Source organism: Lycorma delicatula, chromosome 9 (genome assembly GCF_047948215.1).
Source record: "Lycorma delicatula isolate Av1 chromosome 9, ASM4794821v1, whole genome shotgun sequence".
NCBI classification, from domain to species: Eukaryota; Metazoa; Arthropoda; class Insecta; order Hemiptera; family Fulgoridae; genus Lycorma; species Lycorma delicatula.
Genome location: NC_134463.1, coordinates 33,729,525 through 33,751,275, shown reverse-complemented (window position 1 = coordinate 33,751,275; position 21,751 = coordinate 33,729,525). Strand labels below are relative to the sequence as shown.

The following is a 21,751-nucleotide window of genomic DNA, read 5'->3' as shown; positions in this document are numbered from 1 at the left end:
ATTTTATTTTGTATAATATTTTTTTCTTTAATTATGTCGTATAATTTTTTGAGCAAGAAATATACAAAACGTAAATTGAATGAGAAAACTAAAATATATATTTTTTTATTAATCTTAAAATATATTCTCTGTTTATCAGAAAATTAAATTATTACAACCTTAATTTGATGTAATATAATTATTACATTTTTAATAAGTTATTTTTAATAAAATAACAAATACATCCCTACACACAAGCATCAAGTTAAATTTCTCTCACCACCGTAACTAACTGTATAAGTACGTATAAAAAATACACAAATACAAAATCAACATATCTTCAATTTGAGGTTATGTTCTGTTTTGTCGACTTTACACTGAGCGTAGCTAAAGAACGACTCCATCAATCATCATTAAATTTTCACATGCACAATTTCACATACACTACTTGCAGCATATCTACATTTGAATGAAATTGATCTGGTAATTTTGGAGATTTTCGAGTAACTAATTTTATATACATATATACATATATACAGTAGCGAATTATCCACCTTTCAAACATTTTTTTTTTTATTATTGTTATTTTCTTCATAACATTTTAATTTATTTTTAAAATTCTATTTCTCAAATTCATGTTATTTAAGTGATTCAAACGATGCCAAACCTTCTATTAAATATTCAGTACAACGTAAAATGTATAATATTATTATAAAAATCCTGAAAATTTTTAAATTATTTAATCAAATTGAACAATCAAATCATAAAGAATGATTTAATAAACATGTACATAAAATTTTTTATTATAAATTTCATAATAAAGCTACCTATTGTAATGGGTACCATGATTCGACTTCCGGAAAATTTCGACATATCTTCGCGTTTCACACCCCCCAAACCCCAAAACCACTGTTCAGCTCAAAAACTTATAGATACATTTATATATATAATTCAATTTCTTGTAGACACGATAACTACCATAATTTTGCCCCAGTCACTTTCAAATTGTTCCCCAAAAATATAAATCGACCCAAAATCTCGGTCGACTTAGTTAACGCTCAAAATCGGACCATGGGGGTAGAAGTGGTGTGGAATTTTTGAAAAAACAAAATATCGCTATAACCTTCTTATTAAATAAAATATTGAATTCGTTTAAAGTTCCTACTATTACTTGGATATGGGCCTAAAACTTATATAAGTAGAGTTTTTGATATCACCAACCACTGGCCCAGGGGGTGGAAAAAATGGGGTTTCGAAGACAAAAAAAAACCATACCTACCTTAATAGGCACAGGTATCAAATCGATTAAGGTGGTCGTTAGTTCTTTAAACATTACCTAAAACTTTTTTCTGTAACAATTTTTGATATGACCAACCCTTACAACCATTGTCGTATGCAACCATTGTCGTATTGTGTAAATTTGAAGTTTTTCTTAACTTCAAGGTGTAAATGTTTTTTATCCCCTACTTAGCCCGATGAAATCTACCTCCGGCTTCCAGCGTGCCGGAAGGGGTTTATTTTTTATTTCAACTCACTTTCGCTTTACAATGTTTAATTTTAAAAATTCCTAAACAGGAAAATATTTGTTAAAACAACCAGTAATAAATAGATCTACAATGAAAAATAAATAATAAAAAATTGCTAAAATAAATACTTTTTTGCAAAATCGCACCCCACCCCAAAAAATGTTGTAAACTACTGTTATGTTGTGACGTCAGCGGTAGAATTAAATAAATGAATAATATTTAACGTGTAAAAAATTAAATGGGTCTGGTCAATTCTCGAACTCAATGACTCGGTACATGGTGCGTTAAGCCTTGCGGCTTGTACAGTCTGCCGGTTGTACGAGCGAAATTTGTTCTATGTAAGTTGTGAAATTACATTAGTTTAGTTAGTTCTGACCGTCGCCGCTATTATCACCACACCCGCGCAAATGAAATAAGGTATGCACCCGCACTTTAGTTAGAATCATTGAATTAAATAAACGAAAAAATATTATATTTAAATAAAATGATAGATATTTTTAATTAGGTTGTATGTGTACGTGTGTGTAATACGTGCATTAGAAAACACCCATAGTTGTAGGACTTTTCCGAAACGCAGCTTTAGTCGGGAAAGTCTTACATTCCAACCCCGTAGGGGAAGACACCCACCTTGTGACGTTTCCGGTCGCCACCCCCTCCCGTTCCTAGCCCTGATGGGCTTTAACGGGAGTCATCTTCCGACTTCTAACTTTTTACATCTCATACTAATAAGGCAGGCCTCGTTGGGATGCCCCCGATATAAATGCCTCGGTAGACCTTTACATCAGTGATTTATAAACTCGGCTTTTGTCTTCGCTGCAGGCCTCATCCGGAAGGAAAGTTTTAAACTGTTGTCAGCTTTTTTATTTTATAATTAATTGTGTATTGTTTACCTGATCTATTCAAGCCAAATTTTGGGGGGCAGCCTCTTTTTACATCCATGGCGCTTACCAACCGATTCCTGATGTGAGCAATATGTATTATGTACCGATCAAAAAGAAAAATTTACTCATTAACAATAATTATTTTTAAATTTTTAAAAAAGAAAATCTTTCTATTCTAAGAACATAATTCCGTTTTAATAATACGAATTAGCACTTGGTCTCCTGCGTAGAAGTTTGAGATCGAGTTATATTTTAAAGATGCTGACTCCTGCATCACTATTCTAGTGTTGACTTTTAATTAATAAAAAATATCATAGCTTGTCAATTCAGCGATGTAGAAAGTTATAAATGTAGTTTCGCTCATGAAAAAACGGATTTAGCTGCTTAAGAACCCCGACTCAATATCTTTGAACAAAATATCCAGAAACTTCAAGAAAAACAGATGAAAGAAATTAGTACCCCAATCTATTATTCTAAAAAATTAAAACATTAACGCTCATAAAACACTAGATGGAAAACCAAATTTCATGACTGATTTGACAACACTGTTTCTCAAAAATAAAATAAATATAAACTGATATTAAGCAAATGAGACAAAACATAAAAGAATTTTTAAAACAAGATCTTAATATTTTTTCTACAGATACCAAAACTTATAGAAATTAAAAAATGGAAAGAAAACAAGAAAGGGAATAATACTATGACTGGTTGCCACTGATTAAAGTTGCAACCGGTACTTTCTCTTTGTTATTTACCACTTTTATCAACAAAGGAGTTAAAAATCAATAATTATTTGAAAGTTTAACTTTCACCATCACTGAAAAACATCTGCTTAAGGGCAAATCAACTTTTTCTATTTTAATTTATGCTACAACTAAATGGTAATGATTCAGTACTATTATTATATGCAACTTTGATATATAAAAAAAATATTAAACTTTATTAAAAGCCTATTTTATTTTTTCATTAAACTAAAATTCTTTCTCCATTTCTTTAAGATGATGGCAATAAGCTGTAATTAATTAGGTAATATTTAATTAATAAATAAAAATAAATGTGATGGCATAGTATCACAATCATCAATCTAAAGGTTTTTGGTTCAAATCTTGGTTAAGCTTGACATTTTTCTTATTAAAAAATATTCCTTTTCATACTTCTATACATAAACTTTAAATGCATGTACTAAATTAATAATATCAGTTAAAAAAAATAAATAAATAAATAAAAGAAAAAGAAAAATTATTATTATTATTATTGAAATTAATAACGGTATAAGTAAATTCATAGTTCTACCTCAATTCCTATTCTGGGATTATTTTTCATTTATCATAAAACATTCAATCACTTTACAGTCTATTTTTAATGCTTTTAACATATGAGTAAAACGGGTTTTCAGTTTAATTTCCTGGCAAGTGCCCTTATGTTTTCTGCTCATTTTTTTTTTTTTTAATTTTAATTTCAGCTTATTGGTTTGAAATTAAATCTCCATTACTTTCCGTAATGGAGATCTGAAGATATTTTCTGCAGATCTTTTAATCTCAGCATAATTCTAAGCCCTTAATTATCTATTTTATATAAATATTCCAGTTTTTTGTCTTCTTTTATTGGTTTTATCTTCTAGACCTCCACTACTAAATTAATTATACCTCGACTTCATAATATACAGTTTACCACCCTAGTTTATCTCTTCTATTACCTTAAAACTTATTATCCTTAAATTTTATTAACCTGCCACATTTTCATTATCATTCTTTAAAATTGCATATCTATTTCCTATTGATAATGTTTTACTGTTATAATGTGCTACAATTATCACAAATACTTCCAAGACTTTCTTTCTAATACTTAAATCTGCATTGAACACTACCATACTTATATTTTAAAGCACCAGCATTAGATCTTTATTGTACTTTATCTATCTTCTGTAATTTTATTATAAAGATAATATCATTCTGCCACTACTCATCCAGTACATGTTTTTCCCTACCTTTATATTTAATTTATCACAATATTCCTGTGTATTGAATTTAATTATTTTTTCATCTGGAATATCTCTCCTAGCTATGGTTTTTAGTATATTTTATCATATGATCTGCAATAATTTCTTTTGATTTTTTTAATAAATTTCAAAAAATGTATTTACTTTAATTTTTTTTTATTTTCTACAAAAATATACAGACCAGTTGCAGCTTCACCCATTTTGTATAGTTAATTGTGTTTCTCGTCACAGTCGGGGATGTTTAGCTCACTTCATTCACTCTTCCCGTCTAGTCAGAGGACTCTGCCCCTGGACCCTCCCTTTGATCATTAACCTCATCCGTGTGAGTGTAATAATAATAATAATAATAATAAAGCCTGTTCAATTTATAAAAACTAACTGTATTGTAATTTCTTCATGGTAACAGTTTGGTCAGTACAACCCTTAACTTCTGAGTGATCTAAGAATTATAAAACAGTTGATCATTAGTCAAAATAGTTGGCCTCCATCTTAAAAATATTAATTATAACCGGTTATCCATATTAACCATATTTTGAATGGACAAAAATGAGTCTTGCTCGGTTCTTATCATTGCCTGACTAACATTACTAGGAAGTGACCATACTTTGTTTTTAATTTTTTTTTTAATTTTATATTTTTTTGTATCAAAATGTTATAATTTGTTTACATCAAAAATTAATTTAAATGTTAGGAAAAGATTTTTGAAAGTGTATGTTTGGAGTGTCGCTTTATATGGAAGTGAAACTTGGACAATCGGAGTATCTGAGAAGAAAAGATTAGAAGCTTTTGAAATGCGGTGCTATAGGAGAATGTTAAAAATCAGATGGGTGGATAAAGTGACAAATGAAGAGGTATTGCGGCAAATAGATGAAGAAAGAAGCATTTGGAAAAATATAGTTAAAAGAAGAGACAGACTTATAGGCCACATACAAGGCATCCTGGAATAGTCGCTTTAATATCGGAAGGACAGGTAGAAGGGAAAAATTGTGTAGGCAGGCCACGTTTGGAATATGTAAAACAAATTGTTAGGGATGTAGGATGTAGAGGGTATACTGAAATGAAACGACTAGCACTAGATAGGGAATCTTGGAGAGCTGCATCAAACCATTCAAATGACTGAAGACAAAAAAGTTTTTTTGTCAAATAACCAGAGGCAGATGCAAATAGTCACATCGTACATATAGAAACAGTGGCTGTGTAGGTTGAACTTCCATGCCATACACTGTCACACCCACTTAAAAAAAATCAAAATTCAAAAAAGTTTTTTTTAGATATTTATCTGAAGAGTATTTACAAGCCACAATCTAGTGAATATCTCATTTAGTACAGTCGAAAATGGGAAAAATTTGTAAGCATTGTTCAAAAAGTTTTTACCTTTTTCCCTCCTTTCAAGAATGAATTTTAAAAATCTAGAAATTGGTTTTTAGATATTTACATGAAAATTACACGGACCAATAATCAAACTGATATGTTCATTTGTAACTGAAAAATTAAAAGAAAAAAATAAGCGGGTTTCAAAAAATATTCAAAATCCATTTTAACCCTTTAAACTCGGAATTTCAAAAAATATAGAAATTAGTTTTTAGATATTCACATGAAGATTACAAACATCAAAAATCAAGTTAAAACCTTAATTTGTTACTGGGAAATTTAAAAAACAGTAAATTTCATTGTTATTCTATTTTACACTTGGAATTTCAAAAAATCCTTTCTTATGTGCACTTACACCATAAGAAAAACATGTATACAAATTCGAACAAGGTATCTGGGATTCAAACCAGGGACCTCCAGATGGAAAGACAAGATGCTACCACTCTGCCACACGGATCGGAAAATTTCATCCTTATTTTTTTTATTAAGTCTGGCTTGGGATGCTTGTTAGTTGAAGCGCTGTGATTTCTTTAGTAAGTGATTTATGATTCAAGGCAAGTCACCTGAATTTTATAAACACAATAAATAAACGGTTTATTAAAATAAGTATTTTTATAAATACATCTGGATTTACTTTTTAAAAAAAATAAACAGCCTTTAAAACATAATTATAAAAAAATGATCAAGATGAAAATAAATTTTAAACATGCCAAATAATAATGTAATACATATTGAACAAATTAAATATATATATATATATATTCATATCCACAAAAAGTCAACCAAAAAAGATTTTTTTTTCTATTTATTAAAAATTTAATAAATTTATAATAAATTTATTTACTTTATTTTTATTTATAATAAAATATATGAAAATTCATTTTAAAAATAGAAATAATATGTCAAGATTTGATGCAAGTATATTTACGTCAGTAAAATATATATTATATGTCGATGTGTATTAAGAAAAGAAGATGAAAACCTTGACCTTAAAATGACCTTGTCAAGTACACACACTATATAGTGTACAATATAATAAAGAACACATAGTAAAAGAGCAGTATATTAGTATGGAAGATACAACGACCTAGTAGCTAACAAGTAAAACAGAAGTCACTACTACTCTATAAGTTAGTGAAACATTGTATAGTAAAGACTGCAGTGTAATAGCACTTTCTAGTGTCAACCCACTTTTCAATACATCTCTACCTTGACAAGAAAGACTGTATTTATCAACAGAAGTACACTATTAATAATTAAATACTACTAAAAGAACATTTCACTATTCTTATATGAAACACACACACACATACACAAACAAAATAATAAAAAGTACATGGTTCATTTGTAAGTATATGCGAATGTAATTTATTTGTAACTTTCTAGGCAACACAGTAACTTTCTTTTTTTATTTATATTTATATATTTTTAAACATCAATTACGCTTATTTACATTTGTCATAACAATTACCTTTTTACTTTCTTTTTAAGAATGATGTAAAATATCATTTATTCTGGTTAACATACAACACATCTGTACACCATAGAAAATTTTAAAACTTTCTTTTCATCATAAATTATATGTAAAATTATAATTATAAAATTTAACTATATAATTACCAGACAGTCATTTTTTTACCAGTTTAATAACTACATTAAGTGTATCATCACTTATAATTAACAATCAGGTGAAAGAAAACCAAAATAAAATCTAATTTAAACTAGTTAAAAATAGTTAACTAATCTGTAAATTAGTCCAAAGTAAGATGTTAATCAACAATCCCATATAAATACCTCAAATATCTCAGAATAATGCATTTTCAGAATTTATAGATGTGAAATAAAGATATAAAAATTATGAACTAATTCATATATAATAATGTTGATAGATTATCAGTTTACCCAATGATTGTTTTTATATCCTGTAAAGTAGATATTTAAATAAAGTCTGATCAGTTACTTAAATTTTTTAGCCTTACCACAGAATTCTTATAAGGTCTGGCATTTTTATACATAAAAAAATTTCCAATCATTATCCTGCGCAAAAGATTTTTGGTTACATGATGAATTCAGTCATCTATAAAGGAAACAAAAATGTAAAGCTTTTAATGCAACAGTTTTTAATTTTTTATATATTTATATTATTTATCTTTTTATAAGTGAACAACCATGATCATGAACAAAAAGGGTACATTAATCTGTCCCTTTACACTCTTTCTCACGGCCAGGCACATAAAGCAATTAATGTATAAAAGATTTTAATCAGAATTATATCCTCTGTGATGTTCATTATACAAACAGTAATTGTCGTGATTATAGTGAATGTATTACTTGTAAAGCTGAAAATTTCTTACATTTTGGTGAGATTCTGTATCAGTATTCAACGTTATGTTTATTTCAGTGACAAAGGTAATGGAAAACCACTTCACTCATTTTTTTTGTAAGCCTGGTATAAGATCTTGAGAATGGTTATGTCAGTTTCAAGGTAACATTCATCCTATGGTAAAGTGGCTGTATAGATTTAGTTTTCACTCATGTTATTTACATTTAAATTTGGACTTTAAAATTTAAAGATCTTCGGCTTTGGTTGAATTCACTTGGCTCTTTACAGTTCACACAGCTTCTGCCTTTCAGATGCACTCGACTTCTGTCGGCATCACTCAGCTCTTTACAGTTCACACGGCTCCTTTCAAATGCACTAGGCTCCTGAAAATTCAGTAGCTCCATGTACAGTATATAAGCAAGCTCCCCACTTCATTCTGGCCATCCTGTTTTAGTCTCTGACTTAGTTTATTACAATCTTTAAGAATTATTTCAATCATTTCAATCATTAGTACAATAAGTTATCATTGCATTTATGGATTCAATAACTTATGTAAAGATTCACATGTATATGAATAATATTTACAATTCACAATAAAAATAATTATACTCGCAACTAAATAAGACTTAATTTATTAAATGAATCAGCACCAATTTTCGACTGTGGCTGTAATTGTTTTTGTCACAGTATCTAACAGATATAAACCCAGTTATTAATATTACAACACACAAAGACATTTAAAAAATTTGTAATATTCCCTAGAAAAACAAATTTCATCTTCTTTCAAAGAATAAATAAAAATGTAGTTATTTATAAAAATTTCTTACTTCTGTTTTATAAATAACTAATAATCTAAAATAATATGCTAAACTTGTCAGTTTCTCCATGAACAGAACATTTTTAAAAGGTGAAGTGAAATCGCTATGCTAAATATATAGAATAAATATTACTGAAGGACTAATAATAAGGAATAAAGAAAGAATTTTATTAAAATGGTCTATACCTGATCCAGAAAGAATAACAAATGCAGGACTATAATAGACAGTTGCTGTCACTCAGTAAATTCAATACAGATGACCATTGTAGTCCATAATTTTGAGCATCTTAATAAGTCAGTTTCTGTAGATACCAGAGTTAAGCATCCTTGTAATTTCATACACTATTAAACAGAAATAAAGTAGAGAATTACGAAAATTCTTAATTGCAAGATTCTCAAATTTGTTTTCTAAAAAATAATTTATACAATTTAAAGAAAACGTTAACATATTTAATGTTGTATGGCATAAAAATTTTTATAAATATTTTTAACACCTGCAAAAATTTTTTTTTTAAAAATCAGAAAAGAATTCTTAAAATTTAAATTTATTTAAAAAACTATAAATTAAAAATCTGAGGATTTTCAAATTAATGTAAATTCATGCATATATCCTGACACAAGAGGTAATCAACCAAAAAATACCATAGTCACTTCCAATAATAACACCCAGTCCTCAGGAAAATGAGGAGTAAAACAGTTTGTAATTTTCTTCCTCACTTAGCAATCAAAGCCCACTGAAATGGTCTCTCTGAAATTAAATTTTATTCACCGCTTCTCTCAATTCACCACAATAACTATATGGGTAATATCATTAATTTCAGAGAAAGTAACTCTGATTAGGATTTCTAGTTTCTCAGATGCTTTACAAATGTCAAAATCACTGGTTGTATGGGACAATAAAATAAAGCAGTAAAATAGTTCACTGGATTCTTTGTTTCTTCTCACTACAGGAAATTATCACAATAAAATATTTTTAAGAGTACCATGAACTGTTTAAAAGACTTGGTACTAAACTGGATACATGATATGTGTACACACATACACTAATCCACAAGTGGGGCTCTTATTAAATTACCCAAAAAAAGATTCCAGATCATCATAAATCAATCTGTAATTACAGATGACTTCAGAAGACTACTAATAAATGCAAGTAAAAGCAAACTGAAATGTACATATATTATTTACTAGAGGTTTTTCAACCAATTTTCTTTAATTTTTACACCAAGAATTCTCTTAATATTACATTGATATTAGACCTTTATAGTAGTCCAATGTAAGCAATGATAATTCCAAATATCTTCTGATCTATATAGACTAGATAATTTTTCTTTTACAAACTTCCCATTAATTTACCAGGAAAAACTTACAAAATCATCAGAAAAAAGTGAAAAAATCTAGAAACAAATCTGATAAACAGAGTGAAGTTAAAAATATTTTCTTTTTAAAAAAAACAACTTAAAATCTAAAATAATATGTTAAAACTTAGAGCACTTTCATAACAACTTTTATAGTTGTTTATAGTTTAAATCTGATTAATTGACAAAATGAAAGACAAGAATCAATAAAGTAATTGTATTTGAAAAGTAAGGACTGTATGTACCAGTATATTTTTAAAAAATGAATAAAAATATACGATTGCATTGAATGAACTTTTCATTTTCTTTTAAGTTAAAAACATTTTAATTAAATCAACTATTATTCAGTTTTGAATATAATAAATATACTTGTTATATTTTATGAAAAAAAATTAATTAATTTTTTTATATTTTGCAGGGGCTTACTGTGAAAAATAAACATCGTACGAAGAAGAAGAAGAGGAAGAAAAAGAACAGCGAATTCGACTAATTCATCACTTCAATATGGGTATAAAAGTGTTAAAATGTAACTTTTTATAATTAAACTCTAATTAGTACAACAAAAATAAACAGTGATGTTTTACTAATAATAACAGAAGAGAAAAACACTCATGTTACATACATAAAAGCCCAACATAAAGCAAAAAATAATAATTTTGTTTTATTTTCTAATCTAAAGTCGAATGGGCAAAAATATGGACATAATTTATTTAAACTGTAATTTATTTATTATTGTATAGTTTATTTATTTATTTTTGAATATATTTATTAATTTATTTATTTATTTATTATTAAGTTTGCACTATTATTATTTTAAATAATATAAATATTTAAGTATACATAACTATTTATTTATTTATGATAAACAATTTACTTACCTTGTTATATAAAAAACATCCTAATTTATTAAATAGATTGTTTTTATTATTTACTAATTTATTTATTTAATAATATTTAAAAATGGGATATTTTACTTTAAAGTAGGAATTTTATTTGGCTGTGATTTTTAAAAACCCGATTCCTTCATAAAACCCCACCGAATGACGACAAATAATGATGATAGTGTAATGTTATTATAAATATTTATTTTTATTATTATTTGAAAACCTCTATGAAAGTTAAAAGAAAAGCAAGATTCAATAAAAAAAAAGTATCCATCTATGTCTTTTCAATTTCATTACATAAAAACACAGAGCGTTAAATATTATACAACAAACATACAATAATATTTGCATATAATTAATAATAGTATAAATAATGATTAATATAGTAATGCATAAACATTATTAAAATTAAAATAACAGAATCTTCAATAAGATAAAAAATGTAATAAAATAAATAATAAATAACCTGTTGATTATTCTGTTGGTCAGAATAAATAATGACTTCTGAATAATGTTATTTTGTGTTAAATTAATAGCAAAATATTTGACATTTTTTAGTAAGACAAAAGATTTGATATGAGTCAAAAAAATCAAAAACCTTAGTAACAACTAAACTTGAATTGATTTCATGCTTATTACAATCCAGATTTTTTTTTAATATATATTTAAATAAATAGTTTTAAAAATTACATCTTGTTGAACAATCAAAAAACTGCTTAGTGTCTTTCTAATTTAGTAAATAAAATTAACCACGATTGGTCATTTTTAATAAATACTCATATTTAAAAAAAACATTTTATAGAATTCAATCATATTTTTAAATAAAACAACTGCTTATCTTATTTTTAATTTCAACTTTTTTTTATAAAAGAGTTTTCAAAAAACTAATGTTTTGACCCATTTTGCATTTTTATAAATTGTCAAAATAAGTAAAACATTAAGATGTGTATACTTAAATTTCATAAAGAATCAAAAATACAATATAAAATTGATAAAAGAATTAATAAAAGATTTTTTTTATTGCAAATGAAAATTGGATTAAATCATCCAATTTTCTGTTTACATCAAAAATATAATTATAATAATTTAAAATTATACAAAATAATTTTACAAAGTAAGAAATTCCATCGAATTTCTTAGCAGAATTGCTATACAATACAATACAGAAACTGAATATAAAGTAAAAATAAAAAAATTACATAACTTTTTTTTAATAATATTTCAGTTATTAAGCAATAAATATAAATATATAAACATAAAAGATTAACCTTACCTAAAAAACCTAACCATATTATTATTTATAATTATGTTACAAAATAAATATTTTTAATAATAAAATTTACATAATTAATCTACAAATAAATAACTTGTAACAATTAAAAATAACAATTAAAAAATGTTATTATAATTAATAATGTCCTATTTATTAATACGTTCATTATTACATGAGTTACAAAAATTAAATCAACTACTCCAAAAAGAGAATCCAGGAATATTGGTACACCTTCTTCCTGCTCTACTTCCATAAATTGAGATTTTTAAAAACCAACAAGTAAACAGTTTCTGTAATACGAAAGACGAGGTTTAATGTTATTATATTTACTGAAGAAAAAAAATTAATATTTGCTCCAAGAAATAATTCTTCAATAGATCCAGTAATAACAAAGAAGGGATCGTGTCAAGACTAAGGAAAGCAGATGGATACTGAAGAAAAAAGATAATTTATCAATTATAGATTGGAGAAGTTTACCTTCTTACTCAAGGACCCATAGCTTTATTCTTTTTTTTTTTTAATTATAGTTGTTCCACCTTCTCTGTATACGGTCCAACATCCCAAACTTCTCATTCTTAAAAAAAATCTAAAAGTTTCTGTATCCCAAGATCTAGGGACATCTGTGTTCCTAGATTCTTTCAAGAACCCAGTCTATTTCTGATTACACCCAATGTATGCAATTTTATTTCAATTTATCAGGTAAAACCCAGAAATGTTTTGAAAACAGTTTTCAAAAATCACAATAACTTACTGTCACTCTTACTGTGTCAACTTACTCTTACTGTGTCACTCTTCTGGTACCCCCCCCCCCTCACAACATAAATAAAAATGCTACTGGAGCTTCCTTTTGAATGTATGTCGTTATAAGATTCATAATTATAGAAAACAGGGATGAACTTAATGTTCTCTTTGTTAGAGATAAAAATAAAAAATAAATTCAAATAATTTTTGAACTTTATTACAAATTACAAATATAGAAAGCTTCTATTCTAAAATATTGTAATAATGATGTATCAATGTAAGTAATCTACTGGCCTAATTGTGAAACTATTTTAACTGTGATAATAAAAGACTAGCTTACACCATACAATAATTAATAGATAAATGTTGGGTGTGAAATAAAAATAAATTATATTTATAATTATACAAACAACCTATGAAGCTATTGTCTCTTTACAGAAAGCAAAGTTTGAATAATACAGCAAGAAAAGGAATTGATATGTATGAATAATTATATAAAAGAAGAAATATATAATGAGAACAATGAATCATTAAATACAGATGCATGGGAAATTTAGAACTAAGGTATTAATGAAAAGATAGAAACATCTTGATTAAAGTGGTCTGACTACTTACAAAGAATGAAAGAATATTGAGTATCAAAGACGATGTTTCAGATTGAAATAAAAAGTACAAAATCGAGAGGTAGATAACAGAGAAGCAGTTAGGTAATATAAAGGAAGTGCACAAAAGAATCACAATACAATTACCAAGTGGCTGAATTGAACTTTTCCATCCAAACAAAAGAAAACAGAAATCATTAATCCACATCCAAAGTGTATATAAAAAACAGGAGGAGGATAAAAAGAAGAGAAATACTGAAAAAAAGTGTTCTCAAAACTTACATCAGTTAGAATATACCAATTTTTTATTAATAAAAAATTATAAATCTTGGATTTTATATCCAAATGTTATTCATGCTACAAAAAATGAAAATAAATATAAATTTGAATAGAACAAAGGATGAATATTTAAATGAAAGAAAAATAATTATATACTTTCAATGGAAGGTATTTAAATAATATTCTTAGTGTAAAAAAAAAAAAACGAGTTGAGAAGCACCTTAGCCAGGAATATTTTATTAGTTAAGCACACTGCTACAAACATAAAACAATGTACTTGTATCAATCAGGCAATGATGTGTAAAAATATTCTATCACATATGAAGAAAAATATATTCTATACAGACAAACTTTTTATAATGAAATAGTAAATTCTAAATAAATTCAGTTTTATCTTTAAACACAACTAAGAAATGGAGGTAACTCCATGAAACAGATTTTATAATAATACAATAAATATTTTAAGTGTTATTATATAGAAGGTTAGACAGTTACATAGAAAAATGGACAAATATATATACTGATTCTATATTATATTGTCATCTGTAATATTAAAAAATAAACAATTAGACTCAATCACTGTTTAACAAATATTGATCTCACAGACCACATGAATCCACTTGAATCACAACTGATCATATTGTTTCTAGGCTAAAATAACAGAACTAATAAATAATTTGCTCAATAAAAAAAACATGACTACAAACAACTCTCAAAAAATAATTTACCATCTGAGTAATAATTATCAACATTACTAATCAATTGATGAATGTACTATAATGCTGCAAAATGCCAATTGAGATGCATTTAAACAAGTAATTATTTTCACTAGCCTTTAATAACTCCATTGTGTTTTAGTTAGTGAGGTTCAATTAACAGCAATGCCTTAGGAATGACCAGTCCTGGAAAAATAAGAATGACTAAGATTATGATCGTATACTTACAGTAAAGGAATATAATCTTTAAAAAAAAATTGCAGAACGCAATCTTGTGTGACATCACATCACTGTTCCACTGAATATAAGATATTTTAAACAACTTACATAATAGATAGCGGGACATAATTTTAATATTTTACTTGTGACAAAACTAACTTAGATGAAAATAACTACGTCCAAGAAATGTTAACAAGAAAATGTTTACTACAGTGCATAAAAAATAATACAATAATAAGCAAGGACCTACCATGTAAACTACAAATATACAAAATAATCCTTATTAGGCATCAGCTTTTTTCAAGTAAAAAAACAGTAATCTCTATCTAATACTTGAAACATCTGGCATTAGGGCCAAGATACGATGAATGCTGATAGAATTAATGAAACAATGTCATTCATTAAGAATAAATTTACTTACTTACTAATCTGGAATTCTGTCAGGAACAAGTATGATCAATCATATAGGTTTATTACAATAAAATTAAATTTATTTGTAGAAGCTAAACCAATCTTAGCAACTGTTATATACTGTTTATGCATTACTATAAATTTTAAATAATATGATTTTGACTAATGATGACAATCACAAAAAATAAGATTGAAAACATATAACATCTAAAGGGAAATTTGAATCTCATGAAAACTACTTTACAAAACAATATTTATTATACAAACTTATGAATGCTGATAGAATTATATAAACCTATATAAATATTTGTGTGATAAAACCTGTATATCTGTTTCAAAATCACACAATATTTTACAGACATTTTATGTAAATATGAATATTAAAAAAATATTATAAATAATTTAATAAGAGACTACACTCAGGTATTTTTTTCGCATGTTAATTTATATAATAATTTAATAATGTTAATATTATGTTAATTTATGAATAAGTTTATTTATTTTTTAAACACTTTTATTTTTAGTTAATAATTATTTAGTTTGTAAGAATAATATTTTTTATTTATAATTTAATTTGTTTTTTTTATATATATATATATATATATTTGTATGACAAATTGATGACAGTTGACATGACTGAAGTATAAAATCAATTTTAAACAGAAAAAAATAAGCTAATTCCACTAGCATTAATATATTTCACAAATGACAAAATACTGTATGACTTACAACAAGTAACTAACTTAAAAATTATATTAAATAAATTTTACTGAAAAAATAAAGATTATAATGAATAACCAATGCAGGCATAACAGATGTACCAACCTACAAAAACAAACTACTTCAAAAAATAAATCAACAAATAACAATTAATCCATTGAATTGCATGATGAAACATGACTCTTAAAACTAATAAACAACTTTATTTACTTTCAAATTACATAGAAATTGTCCTTACAAAAGAAAAAAACATATGTGCACATTACAGATCAATCAATATTGAAAAAATATAATAAATAATTGACTATAAATATTCACTGAGAAAATTTAAAAAATTAATTTAATACAACACAGTATTTTATAATTATAAACATTCAGAATGTTATAATTGAAGAAGAAATGACTGCAAAATATCCTACTTTAACAAACACAATTGCTTACTGTAAATTTAAAATGCAGTTCTTAACAATGAACAGGAAACGATAAAAAAATTAAAATATAATCTTTAATTTACATAGTTACAAGTAACTGAATATTATACGATACAACTAAGTGGACTGTAGAAATAAATTTATATAAAAACAAAAAAACTGGTAATCACAACACAGAGTTGTACTACACTCACTTTACTCAACAAAACTTTATAGGAATACTATCATACTCTTTCAAAAAACTGTGATCAGAAACTTGTTAACTTAACACTAGACAGAACTTGACTGAAATACTTGTTCATGAGACAACTGACAGAAAATAAATTAACATTTGTATTATAACAGTAAAGACCACAAACCATTTGCTTAGTACATTTTTTCTAAGTACACAAATAAAAAAATATATAATTTAAAAATAAAATTAATATGTTTGTTATTTTTCATATATATAAAGGTGAACTGACTGACAACATAATGAGCATAAACTGACTGACTCTACCAACCTCAAGGGGCAGAATAAAATACCATCTTCGCCTTTCATTTGGAATGTGATGATGTACCTCAACTTACAAAACTGAAACAGAATTGAACAAATTTTTATATAATGTTGTACAAAAGACACACTAAAAGTAAATATCTTCTTTTTTTTCAATAAATAAAAATAAAAATGAATCATTTTTACTACAAAAAAAATAACATTATAGTAACAATGAAACTTGATAAAGAAGTATTAGAGTGACAAATAATAATCAATTTAAACCAAAAACTGACTGAAAAAAATAGATAATGAAAAACTGAAAAATTTTTGAAAAACAGCAACAAAAACTAATAACCCAAGTGTTTTACAAAACAAATATAACAAAAGATAATTACCAGTCAATAATAACAATATAAACATACTTAACTAACAGAATGATAAAAATGAAGTGACTTACATGACACTTATGACTTACATGAAGTGATAATTGTAAAATAAATTACTGACATAGAAAACAGTTCAACAAAATGCCTTAACCAACTAACTGATAGATTGTAAAAATGTATACATCTGACAAAACTAAGTGCAATAAAAAAAAAAAGCTGAGGTACAAATTTACTAACTTACTTTAACGATATTAATTAATAAAATGAATTTACTTAATTATAAACCACAAAAAAATTAATAAGATAACTGGCATTACAGAAAATACTTACAAGCACATAAATCATCTGTAAAAAATACAATCTAATAATAGTCTGTTTATTCAATGCCATAGTGACATAGCTTAAAAAAAAGTTAAAATAAATAAAAATAATGAACTGACAGCTGACAAATAAACAATCTTTATTATAACTTACACAAACTGTTTTAAAATAAAAATAAAAATCAAACTACTGACGACCTAAACAAACTGTCTTAATTCATAAATACAATGATGAAAGCAAACAAAAAACTAAACAGACAGTTAATGATAAAGTGAACGATTTAGTGATGTAATATTTATTAGATGAAACCAAGCAATAATACTTAAGCATGATATTAAACAAGGCAAATAATTATCAAGTAATATGAATAATGAACTAAGTAAATGAACTAAATAAAAAGGTCATTATTGACTTCTGAACACCAATTTAACATAATTCAAAAATTGACCAACAACTATACAGACAAAAACTCACTACGAACTAAAACATAGGAGAATATAAAAGTATGTTCATTGGTGAGCAGTCAAAATTTAACACTAAAAATTATACGTATACATAATAAAAAATCTTTTCAGAGCTGTTACTCAATTCCCTCCTCAAATCTTGTTTTAATAAATCATCAGTTTCCATTCCATACAGAATTACAAATTAGCAGTAAATAACTAAGGCATTAGATAGACAAAACTTAATTGGCATACTACATAACTTACCTCTACCCATTTGTAGAGGTACTTCCATTACCAGGAAGTAATTAGCTATTTTCATTTTCACAATGAAATCCTAACAAAATCTAACACATTCTACTCAGACACAAAAAACAACCCTGAAATGATTATATTATTAATAACAAATACAAAGACATGATAAAATTTCCTTAATCAACTAATAATCAAGTATTAAACACTGAACTCAAAACAGATTGATCTTATAGAAACATGAAGAAAAACATTGATTGGGAACAACTGACATGCTACTCTAAAAATATTATGATAAACCAAATTAACAAGATTAAAATACAGAGAATAAGTATTAATAGAACCTGACAAAGCATGAAGACAAACATTAACACAGAACGAACTACTCTAACAGTATTACAAAAAACTAAACAAACAAGACTAACTATACAATACAGTAACAATGTTGACAATAGAAATGAACTATATTGTAAACTTAAAAATGCTAACAAAACAAAAAAGTATATTTTTAATATTATGAATGTGGATAATTAATTACAATGATATGACCAAATTGCCTCAAATATAATTATTATTAAATACTTACAAAAACATACAAGAAGAAAAACTAAGGAAGTACTAACATTTATGATAATTCAACACGATAACATCTAAATTTTTATAATGGGATGTGTTTTAATTATCATTACAATTCTTGTAGATAACTAGAAATGATAAAACAGTCCAGAAATCTCTAAATCACATATACTGTAAAACAACAATATTGATACTGACAAATGAAAGAACAAACTAAAAATAAAGAATACATGCACATGTATATAATGAAGCAGATTTAAATTATTAATGGACAAATATTAGTTTCATATATTATAATATAACAGTACTTTGATAGAAATAAAAATATGCTTTATTAAAATTACTATATTTTTAAGGTACAGTACATGGCTGAAAAGTCACTATATACAAATAAATAGTCATGATCACCAGATACAATGAGACAACAAGCTTCACCGTATAGAAACTAAAAAAGACATAACCCGTACTCAAGATAATGCAATAAAACTGACCACAGTACATTTTACAAATACAGTTAGAAACCGCTCATTTTCTTATATAATTAGCCTTCACAAAAAATATAACACATAAAACAAAACTGCTACAAACTGACTGACAATGGAGCTGTCACGCAAAAATTTCAATAAATAAACTAAATCTCATAATAACTGTATGACTTAAGTAACTATAACTGACTTATAAAACAACTAATTAAAGAAAATATATTTTAAATTACTAAAAGAAAAAATGTAATGATGAATACATCTTATTTAAACTTGATTCTGAGCACAACTCATTTATGCAAATATATGTAACTGTTTAAAAATAGGTAATAAATTTGTTATAATTTACAAATTTTTTTTTTTATTATATCGCTAGTATAGAATTATGACTTACTTCCAAACTACTATACAATTAACAATACATAATACACTGCTAAGAAAAACATAAGAAAAACTGCTACTAATGATATAACAATACTGACAATGCAATCTTACAATACTTTAACAGAAGTAACAGACAATACTGTAATGAAACATGAGAAATACAGCAACAATTTTAGACAAAGACAAATGAGTTTCCTAATTTTGGCATACTAACAGTTATTTCTGCAAGGACAAAAATGTAAACCAACCAGCCAGTAAATATATCTTTAAATTATTATTGTAAAATATTTTTTGTTACTATTTCAACTAAAATTAATGAAAAATAATTACAAGAAAAAAACAAATATGACTAATAGCTTAAAAGTAGACTACAAATAATGCTTTTATTGAGAACCACAACCATTAAAGACTTGTGATTAATTTACACATCTTTAATATTTTATTAAGTAAAACTTGATTTTTTTATTATTAAATAAACAAATAATTAATGAATAAATTAACATTTACACTTATAGTTCTATTACTGACAATTTAATAGACTGAATACACTCATTTAATTCAAATGACTGATGACAAATACAATATTTTTAATATTTGATAGTGGTAAAAAAAAAATACAACATTCAGTAAGATGGACGAACACTCATATTTTCTACTTAACAAATACTTTAAAGACTGACTTACTCAAAGTGTACTTAAAATATTAAGTTAGTCGTCAAATAAAAATAAATTATTTAAAAAAATGGTGTTTAAATTATACTAATTTACATTAATAACTGATTGACAGAAAAATAAAGACTACAGACCAACTGACTGACTTTATGTTTTGACAGATTAATTATATTTTTGTAATTTAGAGCTTTAATAAACAGAAACTATTAATGGATGACTTAACTAAATGGTCTATGACAACCAAAACAAATACATAAATTTATGTAACTGACTTTCATAATGACCAACTGAATCAGACATTGACTGTTATGTTGACTACCAACGTACATTTATCAAACACAAACTAACCTTATCTTACATATAAAATTATCAAGTAGAAAATATTAATTAAAACAAATAGATTTTATAGATACAAACTTATGTTTACATAATTTTATGTACATCAAACAAAGGGAAGAATAAAGCATTAGGACGTATGAATTTAATAAATATAACAAGACAAAAAACAAACAGACAAAAACTAAGAGAAAACTCATAGAATAAATGGCGGCCTCCATGGTGTGAGTGCTAGCGTCTCAGCCTTTCATCCAGAGGTCCTGGGTTCAAATCCCAGTCAGGCACGGCATTTTTCATACGCTACCTTTCCATATCCCATGCACAAGCTTCAAGCTTATATGACAATATTATCAAGCAAAAAGAAAAAAAATGTATGAAGATTTAAAGCCAATATTATATTGATTTCAATGACATTTTTTTACAAACTATTCAACACGCAAACTTGTATAATTGACACTGAATACTTTAACCCAAACATTTGACTGATAATAATATATGAAAATAACATAATTTTCAAAATTGAAAACATTAAAATGAAATAATACAAACAAATATTGAAGTAAATTTAAATTAAAGTAAATAAACTAACAATATAATGATTTATTATAATAATAAAATATTGTAAGATCATTAAAAACAATACTGTATCATTAAATTATCTAATAAAAATTAATATTAGAAACACATAAAATGGTATGAGAAGTATAATCAAGGTCAATATAAAAACATTTTAAATAATTTTTAGTTATTATCATCACTGAACAGAAAATTTCATCGTGACATGTAACTGAAATTTTATGTTAATAATTGATTAAATTTAAAGCAAACAGAAAAAAACATGATTAAAAAATATTACAATAGTAAACAGAATTAAAATTTGTTGCTTTTATAAAG

At 25.8% G+C, this 21,751-nt stretch overlaps 1 protein-coding gene across 6 annotated transcripts in view; it reads right to left on the bottom strand.

Annotated features, from left to right (window-relative positions):
- The window catches only part of LOC142330291 (uncharacterized), a 145,206-nt gene that overhangs the window by 18,054 nt on the left and 105,401 nt on the right, over positions 1-21,751 (bottom strand). For 2 of the 6 annotated variants that reach the window (XM_075375485.1, XM_075375488.1), the window contains 4 exons: positions 17,031-17,101; positions 14,759-14,932; positions 9,083-9,238; positions 6,690-7,833 (listed from right to left, as the gene is read on the bottom strand). The gene's annotated coding sequence lies outside the window, so the exon portion shown is untranslated. Of the gene's footprint in view, positions 1-6,688; positions 7,834-9,082; positions 9,239-14,758; positions 14,933-17,030; positions 17,102-21,751 lie in introns of those variants that run through there. The other 4 variants (XM_075375486.1, XM_075375491.1, XM_075375487.1 and 1 more) reach the window with 4 other exon arrangements.